Source organism: Nematolebias whitei, chromosome 22 (genome assembly GCF_014905685.2).
Source record: "Nematolebias whitei isolate Nwh7 chromosome 22, NemWhi1, whole genome shotgun sequence".
In the NCBI taxonomy this organism is placed as follows: Eukaryota; Metazoa; Chordata; class Actinopteri; order Cyprinodontiformes; family Rivulidae; genus Nematolebias; species Nematolebias whitei.
Genome location: NC_056519.1, coordinates 22,926,881 through 22,946,002, shown reverse-complemented (window position 1 = coordinate 22,946,002; position 19,122 = coordinate 22,926,881). Strand labels below are relative to the sequence as shown.

At 38.3% G+C, this 19,122-nt stretch overlaps 1 protein-coding gene across 1 annotated transcript in view; it reads left to right on the top strand.

The window, feature by feature from the left end:
- The first annotated feature begins 1,473 nt into the window (after nucleotides 1–1,473).
- Nucleotides 1,474–19,122, top strand: part of slc38a4 (solute carrier family 38 member 4) — a 53,589-nt gene continuing 35,940 nt past the window's right edge. The window contains exons 1-2 of the mRNA XM_037695799.1: nucleotides 1,474–1,564; nucleotides 10,930–10,991. The gene's annotated coding sequence lies outside the window, so the exon portion shown is untranslated. The remainder of the gene's footprint in view (nucleotides 1,565–10,929; nucleotides 10,992–19,122) is intronic.

Below are 19,122 nucleotides of genomic sequence, written 5' to 3'. Positions count from 1 at the left end.
AAGTTGTTTATTTCTAGGAATAATTAATAACTATTAATTGTTATCTAACTCATGTTTGCGTGTTCTTACTTGATCCCTTTTTATACTTTTTAGTTTAGTTGCTGTTGTAGCTTACTGTGACGATTAACCCTGTGTCCTCTCAGCTAAACCGACCCTGTATTCAACAATGATTAAACGATTAAATGTTAATTGTTATTATTAAGAGAGGACCTGAGGGATTTTACTTAGTCAAACTGTATTAAGTCTAAATTAAAGAAATGTATTCTAGCTTTATTTATGTTAATCAGTCTGCTATCTGGCATGATTTGATTGCTTGTAATATATCAAATGTGAACTTGTAAAATTATCATTAGCTAATATAAGATTATATGTAAAGGTAAAATAGTTAGAATTAGTAAACATATTCTATAAATATAGTGCAACCCTGGAAGAAAGACACACACACACTTTGTATAACATGACATTTGAATGCTTGATAGGAAATATAAAAAAGTATAAAAATATGAAATCCAACAGCTTGTGATGGGAAAGTCGCAGGTTCACCTCCCGGTACCGTCAACATCAAAATGTGGGTGGAAAAGGTGAAACACCCACACCTGCCTCCACCTCTTTCGGAGGTGGAAGCAGCCTCATTCGCCCCACTCTGGGCCCCTGAGCAAGGCCCTTAACCCCCACCATCTGCTCCCTAAACAGGTCTCTCTTGAAAATGAGTTCTCGTGGCTCAATGAGACTAACCTGGATAAATAAAGTCTAAATGAAAAAAAATAAAATAAATGGAACAAAACACTATATTTCCTAAAAGTAGCAAAAGGCTATCTTAAAGTAAGAAAAACAGCTAAATGTTAAAAGTAACTGACTAAAAGCTAAAAGGACCCAAACTATAGCTAACATTTTACAGCAGCAAAAGGACAGCTAAAAATGATGAAAGGTTAGCTAAAAGTAGCCAAATGTTGATAAAAGCTAAAAATAAAAAAAAAGCAAAATACTTGTTACGCTATAATCTAAATGTAGTAAAGAGTTAGTTAAATGTAGCAAAATACTGGCTAAAAACTGAAAGGAGTTAAACACTTAATCTAAAAGCAGCAAAAGTCTAACTGAGAGCTCAAAATAATAATAGATTAGCTAAAATTAGCAAAACACTGTTTTAATGCTAAATGGAGCAAAACTGTATATTCTAAACATTGCAATAGGCTAGCTAAAAGTACAATTAGACTACCTAAAAGTAACAAAATACTGGCTTAAAGCTAAAAGCTAAAATTAAATGGTTTTAGGTGGTTCTGCCCAGAATGTAAACAAAAAAACACTCATTGCACCAAACGTTCATTTTCATATTTAATGAAACAAAATGTCTGAAGACATAAGGTGCCTCCAAACCTCCAGCCCAGAACCAGAGGGTTCTGAAGAGGAGGGGGAAAGGAGGACCCCCCAGCAAGCAGTCTGGGTGGAACCCGACGCTCCTGAACCAGCAGCACATGGTTCATGGAAATTTCCACTGCTGTTAAATGCAGAACCTCCAGCTCCTGTTTTCAGTCCTCCTCAGCTCTGCACCACACGATCAGTGAAGGTAAGAAGCTGCAGTTTGCCTTTAGTCCAGACTTCACCCATGTTTATTTGTTTGTTTGTCTGTCTCCACCCTGTATTTATCTGCTGCCTTCATCTGACGTCCATGACGTGTGGAAGCAGCTGTTTAATTCTTGATTGTTCACTGAAACTGGCTTTGATCAGAAACTTGTACAAACAGCAACAATTTGTTCATTTTTCTTCAAATCTTATGTTTGGTGTGGGTGTAACGCTACAACACCGTCGTTATTTATGCTGGGTGGTGCTGTGTGAGCCTGAAGTGTGTGGAAACTCCACTTTTGATCTTAAAGCTAAAATTCTGCATTCTGCACACTTTTTTTAAATCCTTGCATTAGCCTTTCTATTTGAAAGAATAAAAATGACAAAGTGGACTCCCAGTTTGCTTCATGCTTCAAGCTTTGTCTCATATCTGGGCAAAACTTTGCAAACATTAGACCAAATTTAGTGCAAACAACCTGTATTTTAGTTTATGTAACTAATGATCAGTTCCTGTTATACTTTGATGGGAAGTCTCACTTGTTGGTGGCGTTCCTCTTTAAAAACAGTTTTTTTTTCCTCTTCATATTTTATTATGTAAAACGGTCTTTGTTTTGTAGGAGGTTCCGCTGCTTTTCATGCTTTACACTTGGATGTTTTCGCTTTCTTCTCTTGAGTCCAGTAAATAAATAAAAAAAACCTCCATCCCTGAGGTTTGAGAGCAAATCACCCGGGCAGTCCTGATTATTGGATGTTTCACATCCTGTCCTTGTTCACTCAGAAGAGGAAACAAAAGGCGCCACTTGAGCCCGGGCATGTTTTGTGGTGAATTCAGGACATGTCAGTGTCATCCTGCAGACTAAATTTACTGCAGTCACAGCTGCCACATGGTGACTACACATTTTCAAACCAGTTTGCCCTAATTTGCCTTCAAACCTTACATAATAGACCTCTTGTTCTCTAAATGATCATGCTCCACCTACATTGTTCCAGCTTCTGTACAACGCGCCCACTTGGCCGTATTCTGAGTTTACGATAGAATGTTAAGATAGAGACTACCGGTAGTAATGTGCCTCAATGTGTTCATACAAGAGTTTCCAAAGATTGGTGATAAATATTCTGCTTTATACGCTGCAGCAGTTTGTTGAAACGGAGTAAGACGGCTTTGGGAACAGAAAGTTCCAGCAGCGTCATGGGGGAGATGGGGACTGTGGGGGTCTCTGAAGGACTACATACCTTCAGGGGTATGTAGAGAAAATATTTACCATCAGCAAGTGTTGCTCTGGTTACATTCACGCCACAAACAGTTACATTAGAGACATGACAACCTGCATATATAGTACAGGTGCGCTACCAAAGAAGAGGGTCGGTGGGTGCAATGGCCACCCCTAAAAGAATGGTGGCCCCCCTCGGCTAGACAATGGTATCCTCTTGAGTTCCAAGCTTTTGCTTGGTGTGCGTTTTTAATGTTCTCATGCTAATTAGGATTAGTAGAAACTCATAAAGCCAAAATGTATATATTAAAAACAACACTTAAAGTGTAGTCTTCCTAAAAAAAACTGGTCTAAAACCAGCGTCCCCCACATTAGGATGCAAAGGGTTCTATGAATAATACCTTCTTTTTTCTTTATTTTTTTACATAAATTGAAGGCCATCACATCTCCAGTTAGGAATGACTGAAATAAAATATGTGTATTGTTACACAAAATGTACTGGTTAAAATTCAGTAATTTGTTTTTACTGTGGATTTTTAGTTTTGTCCGCTGTCACAGAGCGAAGAGGGAGCTGGAAATATCCTCCATCCATCCCATCTTGTTAGCTTTGATAACTTGTAAAATAAGTGAGCTATTGATTTCCATTTTGGTGTGTGGCTGCATCAAAGCATAAGAAAGGTCACTACTGAAACGTTGTCGCAACAAAATTCAAGTTGGCTACCGCTATATGTGTATGTTTTGTGATATGTAAAAATATATCAAATAATCTGGCCACCACGATCATTTGAGGAAACAGTTCTGTCTTGTTTTTATATTCTGTAAAAGTAAGTTTCTCAAATGACTGGGGTGGCCAAAAATTGATTTATGGTGTCCAAGGCCACCATTGGCCCACCCCTTGGCTCCTCCACTGCAACTAGTGTTGGATAGAATTGCTCCCTCCACTCACCAGGATTCATCACTCTGCGCTGCCTTGAACAAGCAAAAAATAAAAAAGTTAAATATGAAAAATATCATAAATACCTCTCTTCTTATAGACAGCGTAGCTCCTCCCCACTTTATTATCTGGCACCAAAACATGAAGGCTTGCTTACATTATCTGTTCCATTCCAGTCCAGAAAAACATTCATCTGGAAAATTAGAAACATTTACTTTTCAGACCCCTCAGGGATGGGGGACATTAGTGTGCTTGTTAGCTTCTGCTTCAGAGTAGTTGCTTTCTTAGCTCAGTAGTGGCTCTTGAGTGACACATGATGCGATGTTCATCAAACACAAGATACTCGTTCAGCATTCACACCACCAAAACTGATCATCAGACTCAGGTCTGTTCCAGAGCAGGTATGAATGCTCCAGAACAGAATAAGCTTTCAAACAAGTACAGTTTTAAACCTTTTAAACTCCATGACCTTTATGTCAGACTTTTATTTCCATTGTGGTGTTTAGTTTTGCGTACATTGGCTGTGTTAAAATGGATTCTGAAACATTTAGCACATCTAAAGTATAAAGAATCATAGGATTCTAAATGGCGTAAAAGTAAATAACCTCTTGAACTGTTTGGGGAAACTGAATTTTTTTTAAAGACCTCAAGGATTCTTGCAAAGCTGTAGGTGAGGGGAAATACCATAGCAGGTTGGAACACCTGTCAACACAGCATGGACTAGTCTGGGATCCCTGCTCCTCATTGGCTGTGATGAGTCTTGAGTGATGAATGTAGGTCACGGCCTGCTGTGCGGCAGGGATCCCAAGTACTGCTGGTGTTGGCTGATGTAACTCGGAGCGTGAATGAGCACATGAGCTGCAAGCCAGATGTCGAGTCAGTTTCAAAGCAGTGCATATTACTGGCATGGACACACACAGGCATCTTGGACTAGAAGCTTTTTGGCAGTTTACCAAGCTGCTGTCAACAGATTCTGTGGAAATCCAAAATCTTTATAGTAGAAGATGCTGTCTTATTGGTATCACTGCATAAAATTATAATTTTGCAATGTGCACTGAAGATAGAATAACAAGAATCTACTATATGGTTGCATTTAAGCTTTATTTAGTTATTTTTTATTAAGCTTTGTTGATCCCTGCAGAGAAATACCTTTTTTCCTCAGCAAGAATGGCGGACAAAGGTTGTCCGTCACTAATGAGGTTCATTGTCTTGTTAAAAATCCTGTATACATAGAAAAACGTTAGCATATACAGTTCCTCAAGCTCTTGATCATGTCATAAAAGTTTTAGTACCTGTGGTTTGTTTGCAAATAGCTGTAGAAGTGTTCCAGTTCAAGTACTTTGAAAGATAATGGTAATGTGGATGTCTGAGAGGAGAAGATCAGCGTTAACAAGCAGTACGCTGATGTCCCCCATTCATTCAGCCTTTATTTATACAGGTTAGTTTCATTGAACCGATGGGCGGCCAATGGTGGTCATGGCCCCCCTTCCGTCGGGCCAGCTTGGGTTCAGAGTCTTTCCAGTGGATGGTCACACCAACTTTCATCTATGTTCCTAGAACCTACTTGACCGAGGTTCCAAGTGAGTCAAGCTGAAAATTTGATGTCAGCAGACTGCAGTCCATTAATTGGTTAGAGAGTGACATCAACCATGAAGTTGCTTGTTTCTTATTGACTGACGACAGAATTCAGGTTGAGTTAGACCTGATAGACTTGATTTACAGGCTTTGACTAGTGTAAGACAAGGGTAGTCTCAACTCTGCCACATTTTTGGAAAATGGCAGAGGATGGCAAGTGTTTTGTGACTTTATGCCTCTTGTTTTCTTGTTGAGGGCAAGTTTTAGGTGGCTATGCTATGATAACCCACCTACATCGATTCCTCTTTAGCTTTATCGCTCAGTTGTTCAACCTGTGTTGCACCTCTGATTATCTTATTTCTAATCTTATCCATCATTGTCACTCCAAAGAAGAACCTCAACTTTTTCATTTCTGCCACTTCCAGTTCTGTCTGCTGTCATTTGGTTAATGTCACTGTCTCCAAACCATAAAACAAACCTGGTCTCACTGTAAATTCTGATTAGGTGTAAGTTAGTTTCATCAAACATAGTGTCTTTGCTCTTAGATAAGCTGGCTGCATGTTTAAATACAGTATTTCCTCGTTTATTGCGGGGGATCCGTACCCTAAAGACCCACGATAAGTGAAAAACTGTGAAATAGGAATAGTAGTTCAAGTAGTAAGTAGTATTTTATTTTATTATTTAAATATATATATATATATATAAAGGTGTTTTAAACCCTTCCCACACTCTTGCAATATTCTAAACAATATTTCTAAACCCTTAAGTTCTAAAAGAGCGCAGAATGTCATGATTTCAGCTCCCTGCCTCCTCTGCTTTTTGCCACCTGCAAGTGCTCTTGGCCACGCCCACTTCTCTGCTCTGCATGCTGAACAGCTGTTCAGCTGCAGCAGGAAGTTTATCCTGCAGCAGTATGGGCTGCACAAAGCTGCAGGAGGAAGCTTTTTCTGTGAAAATGTGCAGCAGGTGCTAAATAATTTAAAATAATTTAATTTAAATAAAACTCCCATGCTGATTGTGCAGCTCATCCATCAATCAACCAATTGTGTGTCATGTCCAATCTTATTTTGAAAAACCGCGATAGAGCAAGTCCACGATAAACGCAATGGTGAGTATATGTGTACAAAATGGTAATGCCATGATACAACTTGTCTGTACACGATGTAGAGATACAATGTGTCATGAAGCCCATTCAGTCCTTTTCATAAACTGTGTGTCAAATGGTTCTGGTGTGGAGGATCCTCAGTGCAGACAAAAAAACGTGGACGAAGCGTAAAGTGAACCATAAATAAAACTTAATAATTTAAAAAACAAAAGGCTGGCTGTGCAGCAAAAAATGATACAAGTACAAAACAGTGGGTACACAAGGGAAAACCAAACACGGTAACTAGACAACAAGTTGTACCATTTTTTTTACAAGATTTGTAACTTAGCCAAGATTAATGACTAAGAAAAGTAATCAGTTTCACACTCATTTTCTGTACCCACTTCATTTGCTGTTGCCTGACCCTGCAGCCAATGGGCCAAACTGTAGGTGACTTCCACCCTGAACAGGCTGCGAGTCCATCTCAGGACAGATTAGGGTCCAGGCATATAAAATCTCAATTATTCCATACCCTAGCAAGATAGTGAAGAAATTAACATGTGTCCTAAAAATCAACAATTGTTCTTTGTTTTTTTCAAGCGAGTCAAATCGGTTCTTCTCATCTTGAGCCTTTCATTGTATTATTAACCTTGTGTTAACCTTGCATATGACAAATATACACAACTTGAACTCAGGAGGCTTCTATACAACCATAGGTTTATTGTAACTAAATAGTTCCGCCTTTGAAAATGTATTTTCTGGCCTGTTTGGGTAGTTTTATTTTTAATTATTATACCCGTATTGTTATAAAGGCATTACAGGAGTCTGCATTTGCTAATCTTAATTCCTTATTCCTTAAATAATGAAAACATTACTCAAGAATGTTCCAGTTAAGTGTGAAGAATGACATCAAGGTGCATTGACATAAACACCTTTCTTTTTGTCATGTAGACCACGGTAGTGTTGCCTAACTATTGACTATTTTAACTGCGTTAAACAAGAAAGATAACACTCTATCTCCAGTCTCACAAACAAGCACTCAATGTCCAACATAAATGGTGATTCTCATATGTGTATCCTTGGTTTTAAGTTTATTTTTTGCTCACTTGTTCAGTTTATACAAATTCTCAGACACTATGTGGGGTCACATTCACTGGTAACGCTCACACAGGACAAAAAACGGCATTGATTTATTGTTTGAGACATAGATTAGCAAGTTTTTCAGCCACACAACTGCATCATTCGTCTTATCTCTCTTCCACATTTATGCTGTCCTGTCGTCACTCGTGACATGACGCTGACGTAGCAAAAACAAGAAGGCTCAAGTTGAAGGCTCATCCCAAACCAGTGGAACTGGTTCACTTAGTGGAAGAGGCAGTTGCAACAAAAAGAGAAAAGGATGTGGAAAATTTGAAAGACTAAAAGCATTTTACCTGGAGTAACATTTTCTGCAAATTTCGCCTTTAATCCTTTCAGCCTATGAGTGAGCTTTAGGTGATTTTAGATAAGGGATCACTTCAGCAGTCCTTATTTGCGGTATCCATTTGAGGTGACCTTTTTTATTTTGTGTTTCTGCACTGTTGATAGTGTTGCTGAAACAGTATATAAGGATCTAAGATATACACTAAGATATATGCTAAACAAACACTAAACGATACGCTAAAAGATCTAAGATATATGCTAAACAGTAATAATCTAAAACAATACAGAATATTAAACAGCAGCTCGAACATGAGTTCTCATTAGAGATAGCATCACCCCCAATGGGTAAAAGAGTGAAATAAAGTCACAAAACACTCACCATCTTCTTGACACGGTTTCCAAAACTGCCATGTACAAGTCGAGGCCACCTTCCCTCTGGTTTTAGCTTGTAAATCGAGTCTATTTGGTCTAGCGCCATCTGAATTCACCTCACAGTATCACAGTGGTGGTTTAAATGTTGACGTTCTGTTGACATTCGCAACCTGCAGATGCTGGACGCCTAGATTCATAACTGGCTGTAACTACCATACCCACCACTGCACCCTGTATTCACTGGTTAACTGGTCATCATTAACTTCACGTAGACTCTCTCACTGGTACATTTTCATCTTTAAATCACTTCTTGGTCTGCTGCCTTCATACATCTCCTCCTACATGTCTCTGTGTGAGTGCAGCTACAGCGTGCGCTCTCAGGACATTATTACCTGCAGTGTTCCCTCAGTGCGGACTGAACTAGGCAAAAGGGCCTTCTCCTACTCCGCTCCTGTTTCCTGGAATATCTTACAAAAAGATCTGAAGCTCTCGACCATGACCTCTCTTAAGTGGCTTTAAAACATCTGTTAAGTTCATGGCAAAAATCAGTGCTGACATGTTCCTGTTTTTAGTTTTCTACATCGCCTTACAACCTAGCCGTTTTTGTTTCATTTTTTAATACATTTTTTTTTCACTTGTTCTTCTCAATTTGTATGCTTTCTTTTACGATTGTCTACTGTTGTCATCATTCTTTGTTAAAATCAGATCTCTCTTGTAAATGAGTCCCCGAGGTTCAATGGGATTACCCTGTATAAATAAAGGTTGAATGAATGAAATTGGATATATTAATTAAATTAATGAAAAGTTAATTAAAAAAAAAACGAATGCTGCGGTTGTGAGGTTTTAAAACTGGTGGTTTCTTTGATTCATGTTTTATATTGACATTTCTCTGGCCAGTCAATGTCCTGCAGTCTGCTGGCATCAAACCTTTAGCTCTGCTCGGCTCACTTGGAACATAGGCCAGGTATGCCTTAAGAACCAAACTAAAATCAGGTGGGAATGACCACCCAGTGGAAAGACTGAACCTGCATCGGGTTGAACCAAGTAGAGTCAAGTCAAACCTTTGGAAAAAGGCCATAAGATTGAGTTGTCATATGTGTCTTGGCTCCTAAACTCCTTCTGGATGTTTGCTGCACTCCTTCAAGATCTAGCTTAATTTGGAAAGCGAACATGCACAACTCGTATCTTTGTGGATGGTGGTGAATATGACGTGCAACAGCGACATAGCCGTGCTGAGCATTAGCCACGTATTTTATGATCACAGCGTTCCCTTGACTATGCGAAAACAATCACATTGAACCTCACAACTGCTACATAGTGTCCATGTAGATATTTGGTACAAAAACTCCATATCGTGCTGCTAGTCTGACATCTGAAAATTTGACTTCTGTTAATGTATCCAAAAATACAGGTGGTAATAGCATCTACAATTAGTTTTTCATTTACTTATTCTTTTAAGGAGATGCAAGAAGAGAAAACTTTTATTCAAAATTTGAATTAAGTTTTTCCACTGACCATTTTTAGCAAGACTTGACATACCAGTAATTGTGAGGTCCAATCACCTAAAGAAAATGTGTTTTACACGTTGTCAGTAACTGTTTGGTTTTTATTACAGATAAAACTTTGCTTTAACTGAAAATAAACTCATAGAGGCAAAAAGTTAATACCACCAGGCTTATTACGATGTTCTCAGTTGAACTCATCATTCAACATTCTGCTACAATCAAGATTTAAACTTTTTAATGTAACAATTACACATCATTACAAAACCTAATACCTGGCGTCATTACTAGCACACACGAGCAGGCGAATCAATACTGAGCGATAAGATGAACTGAGCGGTCTCAGGTTACGACACTTTGGATTTACGTACAAAAGGCCAAAACGGTGTTTACTTTAGTCCGACTGGCCTTTAATCTTAGATGAGACTGAAGTAAGAGAATGTTTCTTATGTCAACAATCATTGGGAGAATTGCTTTACACAAATCACAGATGTCAGAAATTCTGTTCAACATATTTATGATCTCTAGTATTTATTAGAGACCCTGCAATTATTGCTGATGTGTTTTGAGATTCTCTGGAAAAAAATCTTACGTACAAAACCTTTTAGCTACGGTTTTCATTGGAACTCGAATAAGAAACTCTTTATTTTAAACAGCCTTCATGCGCTCACACAGAACTTTTCTCAACTGTAAATTAAGATGTACAGGAAACGGGCAACGTTTTATATACATTTAAAATTCTTTGGCTTCCGAATGATTCAGCTGTTGTGAAAAATGGACCTTTTTAAAGAAAAAATATTATGCTTGTAGATGGTAATGAACTGAGATCTCAAAAGCCTGGGTTTGTTCCAGGTTCAGCACAGTGAAGCGATCACTGTTTGAAGCGAGGGTGACGGATTGTTGGGTTCAGGAAGATTCTGAAAAGGTCGGACATGAAGACCCCGCTGATGTTGAATAGGTGTAAAGAGGAGTGAAGGGAGTTATTGCATGCATGTTTTGGACTGTGTTTAAAATAGAAATGGATAATTTGAACAATACTTAATATTCCCCTTCCCACATGTAGATAAGCAGGTGACCAAACAGGTATTCTTGCTTTTACCATCACATTGTTTGGCTCTTAGGTTACTAACTGATACAGTATTTATCACATTTATATTAGCAAGGGTGCTCGCAACTGTTAAGATTTTTTCACATTGTTTTAAAAGTATACAACTATGCAGCAAGATATGTCTGCATCTCTGACACAGTCTTTTTTTGTTCTTGGTCCAGGGTGGACTTCACCAGGGCTGTTCCTTGTCTCCAATCCTGTTGGTGGTCTTTCTCCAAGTCGGGTGAGTCGGCCTTAAGTGGAGGAGTTAAAGTGTCTCACGTTAACTTATTTTATTAATGTATTTTTGTATATGAATGTTTCTGTTCAGTGCCCTGAGATGACTTCTGTTGTGACTTGGCGCTAAATAAATAAACTGAATTGATGTGAATTGAATAGTCTTGTCCTCAGTAACGAGGGCATTGCCTCGGTTGGTCATAGTGAAAAAAAATGTTACGCTTGAAGGCAAAGTTCAGGATTTACTGGTTCATCTATGTTTTAACCCTCCTGTGCAGAGGGGCGACAGTGTGTTAGGTTTAGAAAATGATCAAAAGAAGGCCAAATAGGAGATATATGGATGCATTTAGAGAGGACATGGACATAGTTGGAGTAAGGACAGAGGATGCAGAGGACAGAGTGAGATGGAGAAGGATGATTCACTGTGGAGACCCCCGAAGAGGCAATGATCGATAGAATGAGATCCCGAATACAATTGACAGAACTGATCTTCCTTTGTAGGGTGGTCATCTCAGTCTTAGACCTAAGATGAGGAACTCTGTCACCTGAAAGGTTGAGGTGGTTCTGGCATCTAATTCGAATGTCTTTTTGACACCTCCATTTGGAGGTTTTCAAGGCATGTCCCACTAGGTAGAGGCCCTGGGGACAGACCCAAAACTCACTGGAGGGACTATAAATCCATAAATTGCAGTGGAAACTTGTTCTTTAGGGGGCCGAGATGGTGGAGAGGTAGGGCAGCCGACTTGGTACCAGAAAGTTGCGGTTCGAGAGAGAGAAAGAGAGAGAGAGAGTGTTTAGTAGATGATCAGTGTGTCACACTCAGTTTAAAACATTCATGCCCTGCAAAAATTGGTCTGATTTCTACACAGTATTCTTTTTTTTTTAATCCTGTTTTCATGGGTTTAATGAGCTGGAAGCCCAAATTATTTAAAAATAAGCAAATAAATACTTGAAATTGTTTAAATTGTGGGCCCTGAATCTAACTTGAATGGAATATTGGAAGTTAAACAACTTTTCCAAGATATTCTAATTTTTTTGGAAATGGTCTGTATATTTGTGTGTGTGTGTGTGTGTGTGTGTGTGTGTATATGTGTATATACACACATATATATATATATATATATATATATATATATATATATATATATATATGTACTGTATGTGTTATATACTGTATGTATATATATATATATATGTGTATGTCTGGTATGTATTTCAAGACTGAAGGATGAAAGACGAAATGTTTCTACTCAGCTGTACATTAGTTCCTCACTTATCGTGGGGGTTATGTTTCAGACATCCCCGCGATAGGTGAAAATCCACAAAGTAGGTACATTATTTTTATTTGAGTATATACTGTATATATATTTTAAGGCTTTATAAACCCTTCCCACTCTTGCAATGTTCTAAACTCTTAAACCTACGTAATTTTAACACATGTACATATGTACTGTACAGTAGGAATGTGCGATATGGCATAAAATTCATATCACGATATGTATTGTGAAGGGTGGCGATAACGATATATATCGTGATATGCTTTAGGTATAAAACTTAATAGTTTTTTTTTAAAGCATAGGGTGTCCTTTTGCTATCATATATTTTGAATTTAAAAAATTCCACTACTAGGTCCAGAGAGTTTTTAAATAATAAACAAATCAAGTATTAGGCTTCTTGCTTGTAGTGCAAAACAGTGCAAAATGTATAAAATGTAGTTTTAGCCATATCTTTTAAACAAAAGAATATGTTAACTTAACAGTTTCCAGTCTTCTCACTTAAGAAATGAACAGCAACAGAGCAGCATTTTACACTGAAACACTTGACCCTCCAACCCTCTAGTGGGCGACTCCTTCTGCTTTAATGGAGAGCTGACACAAAATGAGTCTGTGGCTTTGACCAGAGGGTCTCGCAGTAAAATCACATAAGACAGCGTTCTTATAACAGATCAGAGAGCAGGTTTCTCTAAAGCTGACCAACGTTTACTTTAACTTTCGACAAAAAAAAAAAAACCTTTCGACGGAACACAGCATTTTGCGCATGCGTCAGAATACGGCAACACTACGGCAATCCGGGTGTAGTTAGCTTGTAGCTTTGCTACTTAGCTCTTGAAGAAAAGACTTTAACACCACTTGCGCACATTTTTCAGCTCAAAAAAAGTAAAGATTAAACCGACAACTCTGATTTTACTTCAGACACAGCATTACTGCAGTTAGCCGGTAGAAGACAGATCTATATCGTAGGCTAAATTTCTATCGTTTCTACCATATACCATTTATATCGCGCATTCCTACTGTACAGCATTGCAAAAAAAATATTGGGGTACTCACCAGTGAAGATGAGTTCAGCTTCAGGGTTATTTGTGACTTTCCTGCCAGTTCTGAGCTTAATAAATAGATTGTGACTTTTTGACTGCGTTGCAAAACCATTTTTACCACATCGGTTTCTCCACTGGTGTTTGCCCTCTCCATTGCTGTTCTTTGAATTTCGTCAGAAAGCAGCGTCCGGAAGCACTGTTGCCTTCTGGGCTGTGTAGTTCTTTTGACTTGCGTTACAATATAAGCTTATTGAAAGAAAACTATACAATTGTGGCACCTGTCCGAATAATTTTTCTTTTGTTTTTTGTCCTGTTGGTTGATTCCTGCTCCCGTTAACTTTTTATCCCATACCTTCCCAATCACGTGAGTGAGTTAAAGTTAACAATCGTGTATCATGTACAATCTTAAGTTGAAAACCTGCAAAACAGTGAGTCCGCAAAGTACTGAATGACTACTGTATATGAAAACTAGTCACAAAAATTATTTGACTCAGTACATTTTTAACAACTATTTAAAATACTCTAAATCACTGTTGGTTAACAATTAAAAGTTGGTGAAAACTTTGAAAGTCGGGTGCCTACTTTTGTTTTTGACTACATAGCATTTCTATGGCACTGAAAGAAAAAAATAAGAGCCACCACACCTTTTGTAAAAGAAACTTAAAAGTTTTATGCTACCTCAGCGGTATTACCCTTAACTCTATTTAGAAAACAACAATGATTTGCCCGCCACTGTGTCACAAATCTGTCAGTCAGCTTGTCTGAACATCGCCAAAAGGCACATGTTGGCATCCGTTCAACCATTACGTCAGTTTAAAAAGTAAGGAAGTGAGAGCAATTTTGCATTAGTTGATTAATTAAGTGAAACTTGATACGTTGGTGTATATTTTGTAAGGAAAGGTGGACTGTGAAGATATATTCAAAATAAAAGTTCAGTTTACATTATAGCTTTTAGTGTATGCAAAAAAATTAATTCTATATTGTATATTCAGTGTTTCCCCTACCATTATACAGGCGGGGTGCCCCACCCCATCAACAGAAATGAGCACCCTGCCTACCAAACTGAACTTACCCCTCCCACCCCCACCCAGCACTGACGTATCTCTAAGCTAGCGGCACAAAATACAGGCTCTCTAGCTAAAAAGCCAAAGGCAGCACTCACATTGCCTCTTCCCTCATGTAGAACGCCCCCCGCTCCCGCTCAGAACTGTTAGTACAAGCTGCACTCAGACATGTCTCCGTCCCCACATCAGTAAAAATCATGGATGAGATGAGCACCCCGCCATGACAAGCTAACTAGGGGAAACACTGATATTGTCATTAAAAAAGGGTCTTAATGTAAAAATAATGTTTTTTTTTTATGACTGAAAAATGTGAATGTGTTCAATCATTAACTACAACGAGTAATGTCTACATGTTTGTGGCGTCATACAGTTATATTCTACGTGCACAGAGCTGATACAGTAGATGTAGACAGAACTATATGTAGCTTTGGACCTGTGTCATTCTTTGAGGCCCCTTTCTGTCACATTAAATAATTAAATTTATACCAGTTTAAAAAACATGTTTTTGCCTTTACACATGCTGTGATCTTATTGGATATTCTCTTTTCAAACATACATGATGTCACCTGGCCAATCATTTACAGCAGATTGTTTTTGACTCGGGGTCACGTGGATTTTGGGGGGTATAGGCTTAAATTAGAGGCCCTCAAATTCCAGCTCTCATCAACAAACACTCAGATCAATCAGATGTAGTGAAGCATTGATTCAATGAGACGTTTTTGAGCTGATTTGGTCAAGAATAAAGGTTATTAACCCCTTGATCTATGACGGAAACACCTCCTTTAGCCTCTTGTTTACAGGCTGATGTTTCCACACTTCTTGTTTTCCTGATACCAACTGAACCACAAATTCTCATCTAAATCAGATTTAATTAATTTAGCTTTAGATGGGAGCCTTCTTTACCCATCCTGGAAGCAGTATTTGCCACCAAAACACTGTAAAATTGTGCACATTTTTTTAAATATATTTGAATCTATAACAACCTGTGTCAACTTTAGGAACTTTGTCAAGAAACATGGCTGCCCTAATTTCTAAAAATCTGTATTGGCCACAGAGATGTTAACATCGATCAACTACTAGCAGGTTCCCATGGCTGTAAAATTGCAAAGTTTATACAGAATACACCAAAACGATTGGATTAATGCACTTAGCAAAGAAAAGTGGGCACGGAGCATCCAACTGGATCAAAGATCATTTACGAGCAAGAGTCGTAAGAAGACTTAAGCGATGGAGAGAGTACACGGTGTTCTAGACAGACCGGTACAATTTGTGAAATCCTGTTTTTGTTTTAGTGTATTATTTTCACAAACTATGTATTGCATTATCAAGATTGTTTTTGATCTGGTATAATAATATCTGCAGTTAAATCATCCACCAAAACCAAACAAGTGATTTGATCTGAAAGTGTTTATCTTTTTAGTTTGGGTTTGAGGCTGGTTCACACGGCACTGTTTAAAAATCAGTAAAGAACTGACTGACACTTAGGGTGTTTTCACACCTGATAGTCTGGTAGACTCAGTTCGATTGGAGACCAATATTCAGAACATTTGTTTACAATTCAGCTGGTGTGGTTTGCATTCACACTGCACTGAGTCAGTCGAGCCAACCTGTCCCCCCTATCGCCTGTGGTAGTGCTGCACCAAGATCTACTGAAGGAAATGACACAAAAACCTTTGAAGAAGACACTTCTTCTTCTTCTTCTTCTGGAAATAAAAACTAAATCGGAGTGGCGTCAAATTTTAGCGGTTTTAGGATTTCTGTTTTGTCATTTTTTCAACAATGGACTCATCATGAGTGGAAGACGAGGCAGAAGACCATGGGGAATGTTGTTTTTCACATAAGGTGGCTGACGGCTCCGTATGAGGTAAGAGAAATACGTGTTTGTTTGCCCTGTACTGTAGCTCATTTTGTGCTTTTGAAGCAGTCTCCGGTCTTCTTGCATTCTAACTGCGCCAGAGTTCTCTTCAACCGAACTGAGACCTAGGTGTTTAGGCGGACCAGAGTTCGCTTTTTTTGGTCCCTTAGGGTGCATTCACACCAGTCCTGTTTAGTCCGCCTTAATCGAACTCTAGTCCGTTTGCCTAGAAAGTCTGGTTCCTTTAGGGAGATGTCAATGCGCAATAGAACTCTGATGCGGACCAAAGAAGCAAACTCTTGTTTGCCTAAAAGCCTAGGTCTTGGTTCGGTTGGAGTGAACTCTAGCGCGGCTCAAATGCATATGTGGATGCAAGCGGACCGGAGACAACTCCAAAAGCAGAATGTGGACTACAGCACGGGGCATTTTGGGTAAAAACAACCAGCCGCCTGGTGTGAGAAACAACATTCTCCAAGGTCTTTTGCCTCAACTGCTCCTGCAGAGTCCATTGTTGAAAAATGTTTGTTTGGCATATGAGCCACATACAAAACAGAAGTCCTAAAACAGCTACAATTTGACACTAATCCATTTTTGTTTATATTTCCAGAAGAAGTAAATTGCGCTCAATTTCTTCTTCAGAGGTTTTCGTGTTGTTTCCTTCAGTAGTTCTTGGTGCAGCGCCACCACAGGCGAGGGGTGGGGGGGACAGGTTGTTCAGAGGGCTTGGCTCGATTGACTCAGTGCAGTGTGAATGCAAACCGCACCAGCTGAAAATGTAACAAATGTTCAAATTTTGGCCCCTAATCAGACTGAATCTACTAGACCATCAGGTGTGAAAACACCCTTAGAAACAAGAAACTGTTGTGGATGTACTAAAAAGCTGTCAGTCCATGTTGCTGCCATGCTTTATTATTCTGTCTAAGATAACCAAAAACACCAGACACCAGATTTACTGTTCTCTTTGCTGTTACAGTACAGCTTTTAAATACATTTATTCGGACCATCTCTGTTGTTATAGTCTATACATCCATCCATTATCCTTTACTCCCTTCTTACTTTTTGGGTCGCAGGGGTCACTGGGGTCCATGTCCAGTCGTCACTGTGCAATAGGCGGGTGACACCCTGGACAGGTCTTCAGTCCATAACAGCGCTGCTCGTTGTTTTAGTCTATCCTTCAAATGTTTTGTCAAACAAGTAGAGATGTTGGACATTAAAGAACTGGACCACCCCTGTTGGTTAATAATATGTATGTTATCAAGATACATAGAGATTGTCTTGAAGTTTAAACAAGCCTAATAAAACCATGCTCTGATTGTCAATGCTAATATGAAGATGTTAGTATTCTAGAGTATATTTCACTGACTTAAATGTGAAAAAAGAAGTATTTGTTGTTCTGTGTAAAGTACATTTTACCTTAAACATAGTCCTAAATATTTCAGTTGTTCCTGCTATGCACTACACCCCTCCAAGCTAAGCTAGTTCCTCTGGTAGCTCCTTTGAAGTTAGCGTTACTGACAGCTCTTTAGTCATAGGTGAAATTTAAAGTATAAGTACATGTTTCAAAACCTGCTTAAGGCATTCAGGAATGTTTCTGGAGTTACACAGTCACAATTAGGTGATGTTTGTGGAAATGTGTCTTTCATCTTAAATTTAAAGAAAGCTTTAGTGGTTTATGATGGCTAAAGCTAGCACAGAGCAAGATGCTAGGCAACACATTTGGTTACTATTTATTTTACCACTAGCTTTATAGCTGTTTAGACATATTGTCCTGTAAGTTTAATGTTTTCTTCAAGAAAATACTCAACTTTCTAATAGAGTATTACTACTTCAGTATTAACTACTAATATACCAAGTTTATATCTGTCATTTAATACATTGGCATGATATCTTGACGTACTAAATTTAAAGCAGGTCAAGCCAACTTGTGCATTCTTCTTAAATACAACTGCTTTTAATTTTAATGATAATGTCACTGTTTTGTACTTTGCCTCATTTGTTGGTATATTTTGTTGCGTATATTGACTTGCGTATTTGTGCTAGCATATTCATCTTTGTTTTGCAAGTGTGGCATGTAAACCTGTAACATTGCTTTAGCGCAGAGTTATTCAATTGAATTGCTCAGGGGTCCACAGTCACTGAAAGCCAAGAGCTTACGGGCCAGACATCCAGCAATTAGTTTGTTTAATGGTTTAACATCTAGTTTTATTTAAAAACCAATCCATTGGTGAGCCAAACTGAGCTCACCCGTGGGGCTGATTTGTCCCCTGGGCCGCCAGTTGATTAGTCCACCTTTAGCATATCAACATTTTATTGCACCTCTAATAGGTTAGATGAGTGTTGTTTGTTGTACTTATTACTCATAGAAACGCCACAAGTACATTACAACAAAATTTAGACCGAACATTTACATATCGTTGGGTCACTGCTACATAGCATTTAGTTAATATGACATATTTGTGAGGTATATGTGACAATTGTTGCTATGGCTTAGCTTAAAAGATCTCTGACTACTTGCACATATTGGCCTTAAATTGTTATTTCTCTATTATACTAAAAGTTGTTGTTTGTGACATGTGAAAACTCACAATTACTTACAAAAATTATAGATTTTTCACCTAAGGCAGTCATAGTTATTGTACCAGCGCAATGCATTCTGGGGTCATGACGAACATCAGTTGTAGAGGAGACTAAAGCACAAGGGTCAAGGATACAAAGTTTTAACATGTGACACTAAAGTTATAGCCCTATAACTTTATAGTTTCTTATAGTATTATTCTTTATAGTATTAGTTCTTATGAACAATAAATATATGGGTAGAAACGATCAAAGGTGATCAACTTTAAATGTTTAATTTATTAACGCGGGAGCCAATGCCATATAAGATAGAACTTTATTGATCATATAT